Source organism: Molothrus ater, chromosome 5, assembly GCF_012460135.2.
Source record: "Molothrus ater isolate BHLD 08-10-18 breed brown headed cowbird chromosome 5, BPBGC_Mater_1.1, whole genome shotgun sequence".
Lineage (NCBI taxonomy): Eukaryota > Metazoa > Chordata > Aves > Passeriformes > Icteridae > Molothrus > Molothrus ater.
The window spans coordinates 63,977,854-63,999,829 of record NC_050482.2 but is presented as its reverse complement, the minus strand read 5'-3'; positions in this window follow the sequence as shown (position 1 = coordinate 63,999,829).

Sequence of the window (21,976 nt, the reverse complement as noted above, 5' to 3'; positions counted from 1 at the left end):
TCTCTCCTGTGTTAACCCTTTCCTCACAAAAAGAAAAAGGAATGAAAAAAGAAAAAATGAGACAAGGCAGCTGGGAAATCTTAGACTAAAGAGCAGATCACATTTCAAAACATTGTGATCTAAAAATAATAATTATATTTTCCCCTTCCTTCTCTTTCTTTCCTCCTTGCCCTTCTGTAAAATGTGATTCATTTTCTCTGAAGAAAAATTCCCATCCTGGGAATTTATGAACCACATAACACTTGAGTGAGACTGATTTTGCTGCAAGGCAGAGTTCTGATTCTGTGAATTGGATCTGGGCTGAGAGTAAGCCTGAGGTCACTATTGTGATTTGTGCAATGTTATGTAACCCTGTCCATGCATGCACAAACATCCCTGCCTGTGTGGTAACAGGAGAAATGAGGCCAGAATTCATGGCCATTTGTGTTGGGAATCAGCTGCTTTCACGGATTTCACATTAATTAATACATGTCTGGGCTTTGTGGACTTGCTTCTACCCCTCAAAGGACCCTTCCTACTGAAGTTTGTGGGTCTACCGTTCTTATATGAAGATCAGAGGTTTTCAGCTGTGTGAATTGGACTGGGCAGTTTGGGTTGTTGGTTTGGTTTTGGTGTGTGGGTTTGGTTTTTGGTTTTTTTTTTTTTTTTTCTCTTTCATTGGTGTTTTTTCAAAAGCAAAGAAGAATTTTGCACCTTTTCGAGCGCCACTCCGCTGCAGGTAAAGAATGTAACAGCTTGTGAGAGTGCAGCTAGAGCCAATAATAATTTGACTGACATGTCCTGGCACTGAAATGCCTATTAAACCTCACTCTGTCCTTTCAAGGTGGAGGTTTTAATGCTGGGCACTTGTTTGAGCTGAAAATTCCCTCTCTTTATAGACCCAAAGAGCCTACATCCATGAAAGATTCTCAGAAGGATCTAATATTTCTATGGATGATAGAATAAATCCTTCAGTGCTGCAAATTTTCCAGGCCATGGAAGTTTCCAAGCCCAGTACATGTTTCCATATGTAACACACACTTTTCCACACAGGATCCCAAAGATTTCTTGGAAAACCGTGGAGGCTGGTTGACTATGATAACGTGGTAACAGTTTTAGGAAAATCCATATTTACTTTTAAGAATCTGTAGGAAATGCAGCAAATTTCCCACTAGGGGTTAAGTGTGGATTCTAGGAATTACATAGCTCATTACAGGACAAATTAATTCAGATATTTGATGGGCATGATTTCAATGAGGAATGGGCCATCTCTATTTGGAAAAGTTTGACAAGATATATGCTCTTGTTTTAAGGCAGCTTCTTGATTTTATGTAAGACATGCACACTTTTAAAGCCAGCTCCAAAGTAAAATCACTGATATTCTTTCCATGGATTTGAGAGAGTTCCAGTAGGTGGGAGGTTAGCTCTCCTACCTACACTGCCAGTAACCAAAAGAGGTTTTTTTAAGAGCTGTTTATTACATGGTATGGTAGAACAAAATTTTTCAATACAACCCCCTGTCTCCTGCAGCTTGCAGTGCTAGCACAGGTTTGTGGTGCCTGCTGGAAGTTGCCTGGGTTCTTAAGGCAGGATTTTAAATAGAGCATCTGTTTGTTTCCTTCTTTACACACAATGCAATAAAAGCTCCTAAATAAATAATAGCATCTAGAATAAATCAGCATCTAGAATATCCTGCAGAATGAGAGACCACAGCCTTGATTTGACACGGGTTCCTGTGTTGATTTCAGCAGGATTAAGGATGCCCTGCTACAGAAGACACTGTGCTTGTGTAGGTGTGTGGGCACAGAGATTACAGAGGTTGATAGCCCAAGTGCACCTTCTGCTTTCTTCCTCATTTGTGGCTGGAGCTTTTTACCTCTAATTGAGTAACATCATCAACTTAGTGGCAATTCATAAGGTTTCTACAAGTGCTTTCCAATTCAATATCAGCACATATTAATAAATAAATCAATCCTGGTATTTGCATCAGTGCTGTGTTGTTGGTTTTTTGTCTCCAGAATCCAGAAATCTGTAAAAATTTGGAGTGAGATCTTGCATTCATGGATCTCTGCCACAAACCCACTGAAAGAGGGATGAAACAGGACAGGGATGAAACAGCAAGGATCTGAACTGTCAGATCTTTGTAGACCAAGAGAAAATTGGCACCTCACAGCTATGCAACAGCTTTTATTCCCCTCTTTGCTGAGAAGTCAAATGAAATTATTTAGGAGGGTCCAGCTGTAGGAAGTGAGCCAAGCTGGGTTGTGTCCCTGGATTCCTGTCATGGGCAGAAGTGACAGGATTTTCCTGGGGCTGGCACAAAGGAGGTGCAATTGCCCCAGAAGCACCTGCAGAAGGCCCTCAGGGGAACTGGGTTCCTGAATTGGGCAGGACAATGACTGCCAGAGTTATCAAGTATTTGTTTATGGATCCCTTCTCACTGATCCTCTGTGTGTGCACCCCACCGAGGACTTTGTGTCTTACAGCAGGAGGGGCTGCTGGGTGTCTCTGACTCTGAATCATAAGTGATCAGGCAGAAAGACAGCACAGACAAACCTCAGAGAACCTGGATTTTCTACAGTCCCCCCCCATTTGCAAAACCCCCCATTTATGCAGCAGAGAGGAGCCATTGTTCTCCCACAGCAGCAGCAGCAGTTCCACACAAGCCACCTCACTGCTCTGCAATTTGCAGTGCTGTGGAGTATCTGCAGGAAGAACACTGAAACAGTCTTTGTGATGGCCATGAATTTGATTAATCATCCACATAGTTGTAGTTCTAATTGCATTCTGGCATTTCTATCTGTTTGTGCCACAAGCAAAATTGTTATTTCCTAAAGCAACAATAATTTTTGAAGCTCACTGCACCTAAGCAAGCTTTTCTTGAGGAAAATATTATCTTACTTTTCCTTTCCAGTGCACAGTGTAACTGCTTGAAAATATTTTAAAAGTATTATGTATACTGTAAAGATTTATTTAGATTAGAAATCTTTCTTGTTTGGCTTGTCGTTTTTAGAATCATTCTTTTAATGCGCAAAAAGTGCATTTATATAAGAAAAGGAGGGAAATGTAATATCATGAAAACTAGGCTGAATTAGGAAAAATGAAGTTTGAATTAGGAAAAATGAAGTTTTAGGATGCCACAGGTAATACAAAGCTGATGATTTCTTTCAAAGAAGTCAGGCCAGATTGCTCCTAAACCAGCCTGGGTCTGTTTAGTCCCAGTGGAGGTCTGGATGGTCACAGGTGTCCCAGTCCAGTTACCCCTTTCTGTTTGTGACTGCCCTCCTGAAACCCCTTTGCAGCTCCACAGGGCAGGTGAGAATGTATCCTGAAGGATGTTTTCAGGAAAGGTTCTAGATCCCTGTTGGTATAATGTTCTCCCACTGCACAACACCTTTTTCCCACTGGTGGTTGATCCATGGTTGGAATCACAGCCAGTCTCTGAGGTTTTGACTGGGGGGAATGGGGGGGCAAAATGAGCTTCATCATTTGTGAAAACTCTTTATCAAGGGAGCCCAGAGCAGCCCATTCAGCTGAAAAAATCTACTCTGCAAAGGTTGAAAGTGAGGGGAGATGAGCCCCACCCCTGCTCCCACTGCGAGCATGAATCACAAAATTCAGCTTCCACATCTCTCTCCAGTATAGAGCAGATGTGGGCAAAAATAGAGCTGATGGCATTTATTGTGACAGCTGATGCTGGTGATTTGACTTCTTTCATTAAAGAGATGACTAACCTGCAATTTGTTTTTAGATTGTCTGGATTATTTGTACCGAAAGTCCTCTGGGGATTTCAATTCTGCACTTCATCTGGGACAAGGAAAAGGGCAAGCATGTGGAAAACATGAATATAGGAACCTGCAGATTACACAGGCTCTCTGGAGCACAGACTCAGATGCCCCAAGGAATCTGGTGATACAGAAACTCCTCTTTGGTTTCAGGAAAATGCTTCCTCGAGCAGCAGCAGGAATATGCAGGTGTCCTATTTCTGTGCCAGGAGAAGCAGCTACTCTCTGCCTTCCTGGGAAGAGAAAGATCAGGCATGCTTTCACATAGGATTAGGTGGTAGGGGAAGACATCCCAATTCCAGCATCAGAAATCTGCAGTGAAACTCCAGCAAGTGACAGCCAGCATGCAAAGCTGCATCTCTATTTAAACACCTGTTGGTTATGCACACTTGAACTATTTCCTGGGTGCCGAGTTCTCCCCAGAATTCTTTCTGTGGTTTCAAAAATTCCACCTTTCCTACAGCAGTGTGTGCTAGAGATTGGAGCACATGTCTCCACTGTCTCTCCAGAGACGTACCTCTCTTCAGGGAAAAAAAAAAAATAAAGAAAAACACTGAACCTTCTTTCTTCCACACTAAAAGACCTTTGTCCCAAACCACACATGTAGATTTTAAACAGAAAATAATATGAAAGCACAGTGCTTCCTTTATAGCAGACCTTATGTGCCTTATGCAGCTTTCTGAGTTCCTGTGTCCATGGATTTATGATGTGCTCTACACTTTCCACATTCTCAGTGTTGTTTTCCCACATTTGAAGGAGAAATGATCAAGAGATTTGTGCTGGAGTGAAATTTATTCTGTCTTAAGCTGTGTAGAGGTTCCAAATTCACCACAGCATGGAAAATAGAAATGCTGTAAGCATCTTGGGCCCTTCCCAGGCATGCAGACACCATGCCTTCTGTAGAAATGAACATTACATTCTTGTAATTACTGCTTTTGTCAGAACTGCTTTTGCCTCTCATAGATCAGGTAAATATGAACTGAAAATATGCTATAATGCCCAAGGGGTCATTTTTGCATGGGAAAATAAGCCCCAGCCCAAGGAAATGTTGCACAGCTCTGCAGAAGTTGGAGCTTGTGTGGCCTTTCTGGTTGTTTAGAGTGAATTACAGGGGTAAACCTCCAAGGGGATCCTTTGTTTAGGGGTAGGAAGCTGTAATTTAATGTTTTAAAAAATGCTGTGGTAAACAGCATCACACTGTCCAGTTTCCTCTGTGTGTGCTGGAAACCGAGTGAGCCTTAAGGCTCAGGTGCTGAAACCACTGCTCTGCTGAGAGGACAAGATGGCCATGCCCCACTTCCACAGCAATTCCTGAAGGGAACACTGCCAGACTGGCCTCCAGGCTGGCTTCCATGCTGCCCAGCAAGGAACCAGCTGGGTGACCCCGAGTATTCCTTGGAAACATTGGCCATTACTGCTGTGCTCCAGCTCCCCACTGAGGAACACTCCAACCCTGCTGAAATTCCTCAGTGCTTTGCCAGCTGCCCTTTCCACGGAACAAAAAAAAGATCAATCACCAAAGCGAGTGAGAGTAATGACTGAACTTCTTCTTCCTCCAAGATTAGCAGAACAGATACACCAAAATAAAATGAAACCACACTTGCAATTACTCTTTCCTTAGATCACCTATTAAGCAGCTAACCAGCTCCCAAGACACTTGTGTAGCTGGGATCAGCCCTTACTCAGGATTCCTGGGCATTACTTACACAGAAAGGAATTGAGACTTGATGAGGAACCTCTCCTTATATATCTAGCTGGTCCTTGAGCAAGTAGCTCCAACCTGACAAGCCTTTTGCAATTCATAACTTAATTAGGTTGCCAATTTTTAACAGTGCTATTAAAAGATTACTGACCTCCCCTGGCTAATTTTAGAACTATCAATGTCATTTTGGCATGGCAAGGTAGAACTATTTTCTGATCAGAGAATACACATAACTCCTTAATGACTGTGCTAGTGCTTAACAGACTGCAGATCTATTTTTAGTAATGAAGGAAATCTTCCTGCCTGGAATTGTTGAGCGTGCACTAACGTTCAAATATTTGTATATGACCAGTGCACAAAAAAGCCTGATTTAAAGAACCATATGGACAGATAACCAGACTTCATTCTCTTTCCTGTGTTTGCATATTATCCATAATTCATTATTAGCTCTCTAGTCTGGTCAGAACACAACAGCAATTGATCAAACCTGAGGTGAGAAGCGGTCTGGGGAATAAACATGCCTTACTTTGGCTTGGAGGAATATTGTGATTTGCAGCCTAATATTTTCCCCATTCCATTCCATTGCTTTTCCTTTTTGTTATTCTGTGGGGATTTGTAGACTCCAGTTGCTGGCAGCTGCAGTGAAAAGTGTTCAGTTTAATTCAGTTTAGTCAGATTCTAGGCAAGCTCTAGGCTGTGCCTCTGTGGCTACTTACTCCATGGCCAAACATGAAGTTCCCTTCTGCTTACCCATCAGGAACATGCAGGATAGAATAATTCCCTTGGTGGAGTCTCATTGTATGAGACATTAATTTTTTAAAGATGGTTTTAATTCTAGAAGATATTAAAGCTGATAATCTGTTGAGACACTGAAGAAGCTTTTGTTCAAAACATTGGTTTATATTGTCAGCTGGTGGTGGGGTAACTGATGAACATTTCTCACTGTCTCACTGTGCACTGGAGTTGCACTGAGACAAAAAGCCTGAAAATCAGGGCTGAAAACCACAGTGCTAACCCAACAATCCCCTTGCCTGCCACTCAAACACTGGTCTTCCAAATTTTAACCGAATGGAACAACTCGGGTGTCAAAGGAAAAAGCATCGCTCCTGTGAACCTTGGTTACTTTGATCCTTGCTAAGCAATGGGCCATGCTCAGCTGGTCAGTCAACACAGGCGCTGCTCTTTTGCTCTCAGACCAAGCAGTGGTGGATTCCTCTCTGCCCATCTGCTGCTCCCAAGGCCAGCAGAAGCTGCAGAGGCAGCACATTCAGCTCCCTCCGGAAGGATGTCAGTGCTTTGCTTGGTTTGAAAGTTTCACCTCGCCCTATGGCCAACCATCTCTCAGCATGGGCAGGCTCCCAAGGGAATTTTCTCGAGGTCTTCTTGAAGGAAAGATGATGTCAGAGATCTGGCAAGGGGAGGCAATCATACCTCGGAAACCAGCATGGCTTCACCACACCCACAAAAAAAAATAATAACACGGATGGTAAAATTAAGGTTGGAAATAAGGAGAGCAGTGCTGTTACCACAGGCACAGCACAAAACTGGCACGGGGACAAACTGTGCTGGGATCTGCACAGAGGCAAAAGAGGCCTCGGGACCCGTGAGGAAGGTGAGATGCAGTGGAAAAGCCCTGCTGCACTCTCAGTTGTTCTGGTACCTCTCAGTAGATGGCACCACGGAATTCCCATGGGCCACTGTGTTCTTGGGCTGACTCAGGAATGATGGAAAACTCCTCCTTTTCCTCTCCAAGGGGTGTGATCAAGGTTATTAGAACTAAAAATTAGCCTAAAGAGAATCAGTAGCAAATAAGACAGAAAATTGTTATTTTTAATAAAACTCCATAAAACCATATAAACCCAGAAAACATGAATGGGAAATAGCCTTAAAAGCAGAATATTAGTGAGCAGGCTTTTTATTTATCACATCAGCACTAGAGAGTCTATGTGAGTCTTAACTATTTGTAAAAGGAACAAAAAACTAATGTTGATATCAAAAGGTAAATAATATATTCAGGAAGAAGCATAAAGAACCCCACCCCAACCTTTCTTTACATTGACAAAAGATTTTTGACTGGCAGAGGCAGCCAAGGCTGGGTGAAGCCATTCCATGATGGCTTTCCAACTGGACCACAGCTGCAGCCTCAGGCTCATGGAGTTCTGGAGCCCAAGGAAACATCCTTTGCAGGGCAGTAGGACCTCCCAAAGCCTGGAATGAAAAGTGCAGTTTGGACAGGTAAGATGGAGCTGGCAGCGTAACCTGTGGCTGTAAGGTCCTGTCTGTAGAGGACTTTGAATATTGAATTGATTAACCTAATTGACATCTTCCCTATGGTCTGGTTCAATGCACGTAATTATTTCTGAGTTGTATTGTGTCCACAGCGACTGCAGATAAATGGAATAAGGAGCTTGTGTTAGTTTGGCTTTTTCATGACACCCAATGCCCTTAAAGTGCTGTATCACTGCAATAATTCTCCTGAAAAATATTTCTTTCTATGCATGAATGCTATCTGTGGCTGTACGTGCAAATCAGGGACACAGAATCGCCCTGACATTTTTTAGAACTGGTTTTCAATGCAGAATTTCAATTTGCTCAGTTTAACCAGTCTGGTTTAAAAGCTTATGCAAGAGATTTCCCTGCAATCTTGGTATGAGTCTTTCCTGTGGCTTGTTGGTTTGGGTCTTTTTGATTGCCACTTCTTGTTACCTGTGTTTATGAAAAGAAGACATCAGGAATCTGATAGATTGTCAATATAAAGATTGACAGGAAGAAAAAAAGAGCAATTATATTTTGTTTCAAGCTGGTTTGACAGCAGACCTGGTGTGTTTGCTAGTGGAGAACATAAGGCATGAGCACAGGGTTACCCTTCTAACAGAAAGGGAGAGCTTGACAAGGAAGATACAAGGCCTCTTTAACCAGTCTGATGACAAATTCATGAGCTGTTGTGGTAAGACTCTTCAGAGTAGGAGTTTTTGGAAGTCTCCAGCTACTCTGTTTAGAGCACAGAAGGTAAAGCAGGAACAGCAGGACTTTTGGCTGGATCAGTTTAGCCTTTGGTGCCCTGGCTGAAGAAAACTCAGTGACCCTTTGCAAAACTCATCTTCTGTTTGAACAAGTGCAGTTGGAAAAGGATGAATAGCCTGATCATGGCTTTTTCAGGAAACCATCATCTGTCTGTCTGAAATGCCTCTCCATGCTGTCATAGCTATTAACAGCCTTTCTTACTGTAAACACTATTTTCCTATCTTTATTTCTCGTTTGTATATTTTGTATATATAGAAGTTCTGGTGTATAATTAGCTCAAGTGTATCCTGAGACACTTGGCCACTTTTTCATCCTGGTTATGTGACCAGGCAATTGATGGAGTAATAGAAATGTTTCTTTCTCCCCATCCTTTTTTTGTTTTTTTTAGTAAGGAATGTTCACCACAGGACCAAGGGCAATTCCTTTGGCACATTTGCCTGTGCTTTCTGAAAATTTATTTAGTATCATTGTTTAGTAATGAATTCTCTGATTAATCTTCAGTAACAGCAACCACAAGAAAAAAAATACACAGCTTCAAAAAGTGTGTGGGCAAATTCATAGCAGAAAAATCTACTAAGGCTATTAAATACAAAACCAGAAAGTCCCTAAACTGCAAATTGCTGGAAGTTGGAAGAGTGTTCCAAGGAAGTATCACTGTATCTTTTGCTTATAATTTTCCCTGGGCATCTGCTTTGGCCAGATTTGGAGACAGGGTCCTGAGCCAGACAGATCTTTGGTCTGACTCACTGCTGTTACAATTGTATGGAAGTGTCATGAGAGAGTTGTGACAGATGCAGGGATGCAGGTGAAGAAGTGTTGTGGGTTTTATTTGGTTATAAATAACACATCTTTTTTTCCCTTTTATTTCCTTCTCTCTTTCTCTCCCCTCCTCCTTCCCTCAAGTAATTATTTTGCTGTGTTTTACTGTGAGAAGCCATTTAGCTTTAGTCATTGTTTTGCCAGAGCTGGCCTTTGCAAATCCAACCTAAGAGCAAATGTTGTGGGGAAAGAGAAATCTCTCTATCCCTGGAGGAATTAAAGCTCTCAGTGAGAATTCACTGCTCTGATCCTTTGTGTAACCACAGTGTTGCTGCTGAGCTCCTGCTCTCTATTAGCCTCCCGTGCAGTCGAGGGTTTAGCTTGGCAGAACTCAGGGTTTTCAGAGAAATTGGTTCAGCTCTTTAACCATCACGTTTACCAGCCCACATGCAAATTCCCTAAATATCAAAAGTCACGGATACTTTGAAAGCACATGAAAATCCATGACTCACATGACAGCTGTGACAAAAATGCAGTCCTTCTTATTGCCTTTTTGTTTATGGTCTTTCAGCCACTTTCCAGTCTAGAAGTTCAAGTCAGTGTTCAAATAAATTAGTAAAGTTTAATTGCAATGCCTTGAAATCTTTGCTGAAACTCAGATACAGTTTTGTCTGTGTTCATCTATAGCTCTTTTGAGCTACAGGATAATAATAATAATAATAATAATAATAATAATAATAATAATAATAATAATAATAATAATACATTGTTTACTTCAAAATTCTTTATTTTATATATTTATTTCATTTATTTACTTTTTAAGAGTTCTTTTTGCATGTCTGATATGCAAGAATCCGAACTTATATATTTTATCACTCTTTCTTTTAAATAAACTAATATGAATATCAGCCACTGCTAAAAGTGTAAAGTAAAATCAGTTGTGTGTCTTCAAAGCATAAGTGATGGCAGATCAAAAGAAAATTGTGAGGGCTGTCAACATAGATGTCAGTTCACAAACAAATTCAACTATCACAGGTTTTGAGGCCTCACATGGGGATCACCTCACTCTGTACTAATGCCAACACCTAATGCTGATATCAGCATCCATTTAAGTTCTTAAATGAAGTTCTTAAGAGTTATCTGGGCAATAATCTGAACGTGACAAGGCCCATTGCAGCTCTTTTCTGGGAAGGGAGTGAGGGCATAGAGTGAAGGTCTCCCAGTACATCCTGTTCTGGGACATGTGAGCTGTGGCCTTCCCTTCCCTTCTCCTTCCCTTCCCTTCCCTTCCCTTCCCTTCCCTTCCCTTCCCTTCCCTTCCCTTCCCTTCCCTTCCCTTCCCTTCCCTTCCCTTCCCTTCCCTTCCCTTCCCTTCCCTTCCCTTCCCTTCCCTTCCCTTCCCTTCCCTTCCCTTCCCTTCCCTTCCCTTCCCTTCCCTTCCCTTCCCTTCCCTTCCCTTCCCTTCCCTTCCTTTTTTTTTTAATTGATGTAGTTTCCCTTCTCTTACAATTTCTTTTCCCCTCATTTTGTGTCTTGGTGAAACGTTCTTATCTGCAAGAGAAACGAACAAATTTTCCTGTTTCCACTGCTATATATTTTAGATTCACATCTTTGAGCAATTCCTCCTGAAGACCTGTTGGCTGCTTTCTGGCTTTGACTTCTTTTGGAGAAATTGTAACCTGTTGGGCCTTAATTATAATAACTCCAAGATTCTCCAGCTGCCTTGGATTTTACTATTTCCTCTTGCTATATTTCTTCCACTACTCCATCTCTTCTTTGCCTCCAACTCCTCTGCTCTTCTTCTGATGACCGGAATTAAAACTTTCACTAGCAGAAATTATGGTGTGCAGCTGTGCACACCATTTGCTGATTCCAGATTCTTTCCCTCTGTTTATGCTTTCCACGCAGATTGTTGCTGCCACTGGAAAAACAAATTAAATGAAGCTGGCACCCAGCTCACTGGTGAGGCTGGCCGTAAACAGGCTGGGGAATGTTGGAGCGGGGAGATGGCCCTAAGAAACTGAAATCAAATAAAAAAGCCCAGCTGCAAAGAACCATTTAGCACAAATGCCTAGAAAATATCCTGAAGGTGAGGCATCCCAAAGGGGGATGACTGTGGGCTGGTTTTTATTGAGTTTAATAAGCTTTGGTGTCTTTCTCCAGGTTGGGGAGGTAGAAGGTTGACTTGGAGGCCTTGAGGAGTATTTCTAGTAAAGCATGATTTCCATCCTCCTATTCTCTGCAAGCTGTTTTGCTTGCTGATTAGTTAATGAGTATGTAGAATAAGGGGAAACATTCCCTGCTTTGTGTTAACATCCACATGTGGGTCTGCTGAGATATTTCAAGTCTGGAACCCGACTGGCAAAATGTTGGGCACCTTCCAACGTGTGTCTCCAGCTGCATGTGAATATGCATCCCTGAAATGCTAGCACTTGGCAGCCACCAGGATCTGCAAATATTAAAGTATTCATTCTTGGACCTACCTATATGTTTATAACTTGCCTTCCCCAACTGTGTGTGAGAGTCCAAAACCAAAGAATCCCCAAATACCCTTTATGTGCTCCCTGGCACTCACTCCCACACACACTCGTACGTGCATGTGCATGTATGCATAGTTATTAGTCAAAAATACATGCAGACAGACCCAGAAAAAGGAAAGCTGCTTTTGAAGGGGACATCGTTCACAAGATGCAGCATTTGCAGCTTGATTTTTGTTCTTGTATTTGACAGCAGATATTTCACTTTTCTTCTCCTTTTGTAAGCTATTCTGAGCTGAATAAGAAGTCACCAGAAACTTGTGGAGGGCAGCAAGGCATATCAAAAACTGACAGAGAGTCTATGGGGTGGGAAGGAAGCTGCAGGGTAAAGAGGGGGTACTTCTAAAGGGAAGCAAAAAGCAAACTTGTATAGGTTTTTGGGCTCTTATTCCAAATGAACTCGCAAGTCTCCTCTCCTGTGGGTCCTGCCAATTGATTTCAGCCATTGCAAGTGATGATTGCTGCACATTCCTCTGTCCAAGAGGCAGCAGGCATGGCTGGAGAAATGTGGGATTTAACAGCTGGCCGGGGGAAGGGTGGAAAAAGCAGAAAATGACCCCCTACATTTGAAAGGTGTGATGTTTCTTCCTTGTCCTCCTTGCCCCCAGAGCGCTTCCTTTCCTCCCTCCCACACACACATTAATAAAGCAAACGAGGATTTCGAGCTATGCAGTTCTTGGAAACAGGCTGGAGAGCCGACAGCGCTGTAACCAATGTGTGATTCTCCTTTTAGGAACGAGTCCCATGTGCTGTGTACAGTGCTGGGACCTCTCTGCCAGCTGGGGAAGAGGCAAAGTCTGAGCTGAAAGTTCCCTCAGTGCTGGGAAAAACAGCAGACTGGCATTATATACGCAAAATATAACATAATTTTGTCTTTTGCAAAAGTTCCCATCCAGCAAGGCACGGAGCTGGGAGACCCTGAGCAGAGCAGGACACTTCACAGTCAGACTGAAGATGGTAAACACTTAGAGGAGATAAAAGTTTGATGTTCTTTGGAGGGAAACCTGGTCAGAAGTCAAGCTTTTGATGTGGACACAAGCCTCACCTCCTGCCTCGCTTCTGCAGCCAGTGGCTCCAAATTCCAGTAAAGTCAGACTGAAGATACAGTCTCTTCTCTCACCCTTTCAGCCCCACAGCCACCACCACCACCACCACACACTGGCTGGTGCATTGGAGGTCCTGCTTTCATCTGACTCATTCTCCTTTTCTGTCACAGTGACCTCCAGTGGTTCTCTTCATTTATGTCCTTCATGCTGAGACCCTCTAAAAACAGTGCTAGTTTTTCCCTTTTCTCTTTGTTTTTTTTATTTTTTTTTTTTGAAACATCCACAGAGCAAAATGTGTTGAAGGGATAAGTCTTTTAATCAGATTTTTATTGTTGCTTGTGTGGGCACTGGATTCCTCCCCACTGAACATGAAGAAAAGGCATGCATCTGGTGAGACTGGTGAAATAATTAACTGGTGAAACAGAACCATTATTTGTGACTATTAAATGAATGAGTAAAACTGTTCTCAGATCTGCCAAAATGTTCACATAGAAAAATCAGACTGCTCAAGGGGAGGGAGGGGGTGAGAGGCTTGGAAAAACTGATTTGCTGAAGTTTGAAGCAGGTCAGGGAAGACTGGGGGAGGGGAAGGGACTAACTTCATCTCTGAGGTGGTCCCACTTTCAAGAACTTTGTGAGCCCTCTTTCTGGAAGTGCTTCTCTTTATACATTCAGACTTGGCTGGCAGCAGTCACCTTGCTTGGCCTTCCCTTATTTAAAGAAACAGCTGCATATGTCAGTGTTTTTGTTGCTCTTACTTTGTACCTTGTGCCAGAAGCTCTGAAGTTATAAGCCTGCTCACCTTATATGTACAGCTTATAAATCTGTACTCTGCAGAGGGCTGATGGGACAGCCCTGGAGGACTGGGATGAAAGGGGAGGGCATCAGAGGCTGAGACTGAGACACCTCTGTAGGCAAAGAAAAGACAGATCACCACAGACTGGAAGAGAAATTGTGTTGAAAATTAGTCAAATGCTGTCAAATTCGGAGGGGTCCTTGGGGGTATTTTTTTATCAAGGGAATGCTACCAGTGAACCCAAGAGAAAGTTTGCATGACTAAAGGCCCTTGAATGTTGCCCTACAGCCTCCCTTGCCCTGCCTGTCCATGCCTCACAACAGTATCAAAAAACGGAAATCTTGGTGTTTAAGGAAGATCCTCACAAATGAATTTATTTGGAATAAATTCATATAAGGGAAATCTACACATAAATTCCCAGCTTGGAAATGCCTGCAGTGTGCAGTTTGGCTTGGACATAGCTTATGTGTCTGATCTGCTGTGACCTTCCTCATTCTTGATAGCCCTGTCTAGTGGCAGAAGGGTAAATATTGGTGAAATGAGGGATGAGTCCTGAGAATCCAATGTGAGATCCACATCTGGTTTCTGGGCTAACTACTGATATTTCTTTGAGATGGATGAAAAGCCTGCCGTGAGATGGGCTTGGTCACAGCACCAAGCCTGACAGAGCTCAAGGAGTATTTGGACAACACTCTCAGGAACAGGGTGTGACTCTTGGGGATGGTGCTCTGCAGGGCCAGGAGTTGGGCTCAGTGATCCCTATGGCTCCACCCTTCCAGCTCAGGATATTCTGTCATTCTGTGATCCTGAGATTCCGTGATTCCGGGATCGATTCTGTGGTTCTGTGGCTCTGGAATTCCCTGACAATTCTGTAATTCTGTGATTCCATGGTTCTGTGACTCTGTGACTTTGTGACTCTGTGACTGTCACTGTGACTCTGGGATTCTCTGGCTCTGTGACTCTGTGACTGTGACTCTGTGACTCTGTGTGACTGTGAACTGTGACTGTGATTCTGTGACTCTGTGATTCTGTGACTCTGTAATTCTGTGACTCTGTGACTGATTCTGTGGTTCTGGGGTTCTGTGGTTCTGTGACTCCGTGACTTTGTGATTCTGTGACTCTGACACTGTGACTGTGACTCTGTGACTGATTCTGTGACTCTGTGTCTGTGACTGCGACTCTGTGACTCTGGGATTCTGTGACTCTATGACTGTGATTCTGTGACTCTGTGATTCCGTGGTTCTGGGTTTCTGCGGTTCTGTGACTCTGTGGTTCTGTGACTCTGTGAACTCTGGGATTCTGTGACTGTGACTCCGTGACTGTGATTCTGTAACTCTGTGACTGTGACTCTGTGACTCTGTGACTGTAACTCTGTGACTGTGACTCTGTGATTTGTGACTCTGTGGTTGTGTGACTCTGGGATTCTGTGACTCTGTGAGTGATTCAGTGGTTCTGTGACTCTGTGACTCTGTGACTGTGACTCTGTAACTCTGTGACTGTGACTCTGTGGTTCTGTGACTGTGACCCTGTAACTCTGTGACTCTGTGACTGTGACTCTGTGGTTCTGTGACTGTGACCCTGTAACTCTGTGACTCTGTGACTGTGACTCTGTGGTTCTGTGACTCTGGGATTCTGTGACTCTGTGACTGTGACTCTGTGACTGTGACTCTGTGACTGTGACTCTGTGGTTCTGTGACTCTGGGATTCTGTGACTCTGTGACTGTGACTCTGTGACTGTGACTCTGTGGTTCTGTGACTGTGACTCTGTGGTTCTGTGACTGTGACCCTGTAACTCTGTGACTCTGTGACTGTGACTCTGTGGTTCTGTGACTCTGGGATTCTGTGACTCTGTGACTGTGACTCTGTGACTCTGACTCTGTGGTTCTGTGACTCTGGGATTCTGTGGCTCTGTGACTGTGACTCTGTGACTGTGACTCTGTGGTTCTGTGACTCTGGGATTCTGTGACTCTGTGACTGTGACTCTGTGACTGTGACTCTGTAGTTCTGTGATTCTGGGATTCTGTGGCTCTGTGAGCCTCTCCCCTCTTCAGAGGCAGCCGGTGTGCTGTGAGCACATCCAGCAGTGCCCGGGGCCGTCTGCTGGGCCGGGGATAGCTCCTGCTAACATCAACAAAAGCCCTGCAGGGTGTTTATAGTGCACCCAGAGCAGCATTCCTCTCTCGGTACCTAACAAACACTGCATGTTCCCTGAGGATTGTTCCATGTAATCCCACCTAGGCTCTGACAAATCAGCCAACTGCTCTTCCAGGCAACTTGCCTTTGTGCTCCCTTTCCTCTTCATCTGCTAAAATCACCCAGGAAGAGCCAGGCATTCTCCTGAGCTCCTTTGTTCCCAGTATTTTCATTAGATCCTTGGGCATGGTTTTGATTATGCATGCATAGGCTCTTACTACAATGCTGTTTAAATAATAACACACAGAGCAAAATGTTCATGTGAGCGTGCTCTAAATTTACTGCCGATTTTCAACCCTGAGACTGCTACGTCTGTCTCTGTTGGTCTCTGGCTGCTGGCTTTTTTTATAAGTGTAACTATTAATGGTCCCAGTGGGATGATCTTTGTCTGATAAAAACGTCTCTTAAATGGATTAAATATAAGTGACGAATCAACTGTTGTTAGAGCTGCTCTTAACTCCAAGTATTTACCCCATGTCATCTTATCATTATCTGAGCAGCTCAGATGCAGTCATAGTGATTGTGATATATTTATTTAAAGTTTTCATTCTTGTGCCAATAATGAGCCTCTAAAACTGAGAAAAGCTGAGAGTTCTGGATCTGCTTAGCCCTATGGAGTCCTGATGTAAGAGTAAGCACAAGACAAAAATAAAATCCGAAATCAGTAGATGTCAGCTGCATTTCATTAATGTGGATATCATTTTCTGTATCTTATTTCATGATCTGATGTTTCAGATATTAACAAATCTACTCCATCCTGTAAGGAAATTCCTGTAGCCATTGCACAACATCCAGGCTGCTTGAGAAGAGGCCTTTTGAAGCACAGCTTCTCTGGATCTTTCACACTCAAAAATCTCTAACTTTTGTTAAGATTTTATGCCGATGCCAATTTTTCCCAGCAATCACTTGGAGCTGCGTATCCTCCACGTGGCTGTCAGTAACTCTGTCCTGGCTGTCCCAGGAGATGAGCCCACACATCCTCCCAGCCTCTGGAGCTGGCTCTTGCCTTCTTCTTCCCCCCTTCTCTGCAGGGTCTGTGTGTTGTTGTGGTTTTGCTGTGAGTGGCTGCAGGTTCTTACCCAAAAAGCTCCAAAGCCTCCCTGTGATCCCTGTGAGCACTTGTGCCTGTGAGAAACCCTTCTGTGGTCCAGGAGATCATGCAATCCTTGCTTATTTTTGGGTAAGGAATGATGTGGGATTCATGTTGGTACATTAGACTCAGACTCCTTGAGGCTGTGCAGCAAGCCTGCCAACCCAAGGTGCATTTCTCAGGATATCTGGGGAGTTACAAGGAGGCTCATCCTTCATCTCTGGTGATTTGATGTGTGTGAACAGAATGTCATTGCTACACAATAAGAAGAAGATCCATCATTATCCCCAAAAGCATGATAAACCCATTTTATCTTATGAAAAAATGTATTAAGCCTATGTGCTTTCCTGGTAAATCTCTCCTGGTTGTTATTGGAACAGGAGCAATGCAAAAGGTAGAAAGGAAAAGAATCTGTTTACAGACTCTTCTTGTCTGCTGGCATTGGAAACTGTAGACATTTTAAAGTGGGTACAGCAAAGCCCTAAATCTTCCCTGTTTTGTCTCAGAATTCCAAAAGGAGACTGGCCTAAAAGCCTGACTGAGGAATTGGCCACTGAAGCCCCAGTTCTCCCATGGATGGGCCACCAGCCCTGTGCTCCCTGGCCTGGATGAGAGGAGCCAGGGGGAGTTCTCATTTCACACTGTGGGCTGGTCTGATTGCTGACCTGAACCTCTGACAGAATGTTACACAGACACTTTTACTGGGAAAAGTCTGATCTGGTTTGGATCAGAGTTAGCTGCACCCAGTGCTTGTGTGTTTCCACGCCTTTCAGCTAGTAAAGGGTGAGGGAGGGCAAGAACACGTTTATGAAAACAGGTAAAATGTCTAACAGTGTGAAAACTTGAGCTGAATCAGAGTGGATCTTCACTCCTCTAGAGCAGTGACAAAATGGGGAAAATGGATACACAAGATGACAAGATGGGATCCTTTTGCCTTTTGTTGTGCCATAGATTTCTGCTTGTGTCACCAGATCCTGTAAAATGTATTTTTAACAGCAGTAATCCCCACAAATCCCTCCTGCCTCTAACATGCTTATAGATGTTTTCATGCACAGCCATGGCAAGAAAGGTGCTTCCAATACATAATGAAGGATTTTCCTTAGTGAATGTGTAGGGCTTTCCTGTAAGTTCCACTGGAAAAAAAAAAAACAAAACCCTTCAAATGTTCAGGAGTTTTTCTTAAGGGAACTTGGCCCACAATATGCAGAGTGGCCTCAGACATGCTCTCTGAAGTCCAGGCCTTTACTTCAGCACAGCAGTGAGCCCAGGAATGTGCAGAGGATGCTCACCTGCCCTGTCAGAGAGCAGAATCCAGCTGTTGGATGGTCCATGGCATGGGCATTGCAAAGCACTCTTTTGGATCACTCACACATCTGAAAAGAAAGCCATGGAGAAGGTTAGATCATAGACATTTTCCACAGCAAATTAGTTAACATTAACTAGGAAAGGAAAAAATTATTTGTGAGGAGAACTGTCCAGGAAACCAATTAAAAAAGTGGACTCGAGGGGGTGTGTATTCAGAGAACTGTGTGGGAAGCTGTGTGCATAGCTTCCACTGAAGTCAGGGTCCAGAGGGGCTTCCTGGGGGATGGATGGATTCATGAGAAAATGTCTTTAAGCACTGTCACTTTTATCTGGTTGAATATGAAACCTGTCACTTATTACCTGATGACTGTGTTCATAGATTAAAAAAATGGGAAAAGCAACCATGGGGAAAAACCAACAAAACAAAAAAAAAAACCAAAACCAATCAAACCAAAACCACCACCACCAAAACCAACCAACCAACCAACCAATCCAGTGAGGGGTAGAGGGGCAGGCTGCCTACCAATGCTTTACATTTCTGCCCCAAGCTTCTCACACAGCTCACAAACCTCAGAAAAGTGGGCAAATCTGACTCCATTTTGAATAATAACCAGGACAAAGAAATGAAATTACTTCTCCAAGGAGTCCCAATGCTCTTCCCATTAAAACTGGGGATGAATGCTTGTGCCTCTTTCCCTGCTTTGTTCTTGAATCTATTTGGAGAAACCAGTGGTGGTTTCAGTAGAGGACAAAATGTACGTTTTAGTGACTTGGTTGCTCATCTGACCCAACTCCTCATGCTGATGGTTCTCATTTTATTTTGGGAGGTATCATATTGTAGAGCTTAAAAGGTAGCTTGTGCTTCCTCTAGTAGTATCTCTTTTTAAAATAAATAAAGCTCCTCAGACTCCACAGAAACTATCACAGCACTTTTTCTCTGCAGTAAATTACGACCAAATAACAAAATGTTTCAAACTCTCAAAGGCTGTAACTAAATACAGCCAGCAATCCCCTGCTTTCTGAATCACTGCAAGAAAGCCAAGTTCTCTGTGGTGGCTCAGCAGATCAAGGGCACTTACTCATAAGTGAACAGGCATGATCCCTGCACTGTGGCTGCATTGTGTTGGGATAGTGCTGTCCACAGGTTGGGGTGGGGAATGCTTCAAACCAAGCCAAGCAGTTCCTGTGCTTGAAATGCCTTCCTTGAGAGCATAGAGCCGCTCCAGAGGACAGGCATAAACTGCTCTGGTTGTTTTCTGTGTGTCTCCAAGGCCAGATAAATGTCTGTATTTACAAAGGACCACGAAACAAACTCTGTGAGAGGAACTCTGCTGTTGGATGAGCTCCCTGTGCCAAGTGCACGGAGCCTGCAAAGGTCTGTGATGGAGGTCCAGCACAGGGGAGCTGCTGGGAAGAGCTGTCAGCATTTCATGTCTCTTAACCACTTTTAAGTTCTGTAGTAAACACGGGGACTGCTGTAAAACCAGAGATGTGGTGGGGTGCCAAACCTGTGCTCCCCTTGGAGGTCTTGGGCAGGAACAAAGTTTCAGACTGTGCTGCTTGGGTCTGGGAGGCAGGACTGCAGCTCAGGGCACACCTGAGTGAGGCCACCATCCCCTGGTGTGGCACTCTGGCCTCACTCTTTACAAATTTCAAATTTCAGGTTACCAATTTTTTTTTTTCTTTACAAATTTCAAATTTCAAATTACAAATTTCTTTGTAATTCCGACTCGCATTTGAATTTTTCCAATTCTGTAATTCAGAATTTTGTAATTCTGAAATTTGCAATTCAAATTACAAATTTCTTTGTAATTCTGACTCGTATTTCTTTGTAATTCTGACTCTCTAGCTGAAACCTTGGAAACTGCCTTTCAGGAGGTTTCAGCCAAATTTCTGTGTTTAAATGTAAACCAAGGAAAACCAATTGTATTGCCCATGGTAAAAAATCTTTTGGAATTTCTTCTGCGAAGCCCTAGCACCTCTATGGCTCATGGAGGAAAAAGCAGAAATTTGGAAGGGCAACGTCTGCATAGTGAATGCTCTTTTATCACCTTGAGGAACATCTGGTCATGCTGTAAGCCTCTGAAAAATCACTCTAATTTAATGGAATCTCCTTTATCAGGAAAAGCCTTCAGCTCCTGTGCATGAGTGGACCTTCTGTGCACATCCCACCACCCTCCAGGAGTGCAGACCCTGCCATCTGAGCAGGCTCGTGCTCAGAGATGATGAAGGCAAAGTAATTTATGTTTCATTCCTTTAAACAATATCCAGATAAAAAGTCAATCACTCATACACTTTTGTCTTCTACTTAATTTCCTTTCATTCATTTTCCTAAGAGTATTCCCAATGGACTAGGTATTTAGACACTGTTGATATTTTTCATTTTTGATCATGGAAAATCTATAGGTTTTCTTTAGCCCTTTTACAACAAATTTTGTACATATAAATTTGTAATAAACACGATTGCATAGAAAAATAAGATTTTTTTATCTTTTCCCAAATTCTCATTTGTACTGGATTTTTTGCTAAAATATTAAACAAAAAATAATTTCCCACTAACTAAATGTAGGGGCTGTATTAACAAAAACAAACAAACAAACAAACAAACAAAAACAACAACAAAAAAAGTGGTTAGGATTTTCCCCACAGCTCCTGCTCAGCCAGGCACTGGGATAGGGTAGTGTGAAGCAAAGGGAGGAGGAACTGCCCCACTCTGTTCTGGCTGCTCTTCCTGCTGGGATGGAAGTGGGCAGGGAGCAGAATGAAACTGGTGGGGATGCTGTACATCCTTCCTAGAGGCCATTCAGTGAAACATGAAGTATTGAAGTTTGAGCATTATTTGAAAATACCAGGATAAGTCCTGATTCTTAGGTCCTGACCCCTGCAGGGGTTTTTGAGACTGGTTAGACCTTTAGGGTTTAAGTGTCTGAGAAACTGAAATATCTGGGAGATTTTACCCCCCCTACCACAAGAAAGGCAAAGCTGCTCTAGTTTGTCTCAGAAATGGGGATCTTCAGGATTTATTTTCCTGCAAAATGAGCAGGTTCTCTGAGAGCTCAAATAAATTCTGAGAGCTGAAAAAAAGTATTGCATTCAGCTTAGTGGAGTCTGCAGCATCGACTTTCAAACCAGAGTCTGTGAAGCACAGGCTCCACACACAGATTTTGTAAGGCCTGTGCAAATATCTTCCAGAAAAACAGGACTTTTGCTTAAACACTCCATAATTGCAGATTTTACCTCTAGGAAACCAGGAAAAATATTACAACTCCTTAGTGGACAGATAAAGGGAGGAGCAGACACACTTCAAAATCAGTTTTCCTCTTATGGGAGGCCACTTCTGTGGAGCCAAGGTTAAGCACTGGGGTTTTTGGTTTGGTTTTTGCTCTTTGGGCCCCTGTCTGCCAAGGCTCATCCTTTGTGATGAAGATAAACTGCCTCTGCCCACCAGAGATTTCAGTTTTAGTTCCAGCTGGGATATGCTGGTAATCCTGAGATACAAAATTGTCTTCTGAATATATTGCAGTTAACTTCAGTTGTATAAATCCAAGCATTAGCTGGATACTATAAATAGGCAGGATGTGCAAGGAGGCCAAGTCGAAAATGTGCAGAAACCCTGCCTTTTTTCCTTAGTGCTATGCTTCATCATGTATAATATTTTTCATCTGAAAAGGAAACAGCATGCACGTGCTCTGTGGCTGCTGTAATTAACTGGACATAATGAAGCGTTGAATTTCACACTTCAGAGCAGCAGATTGGGAAG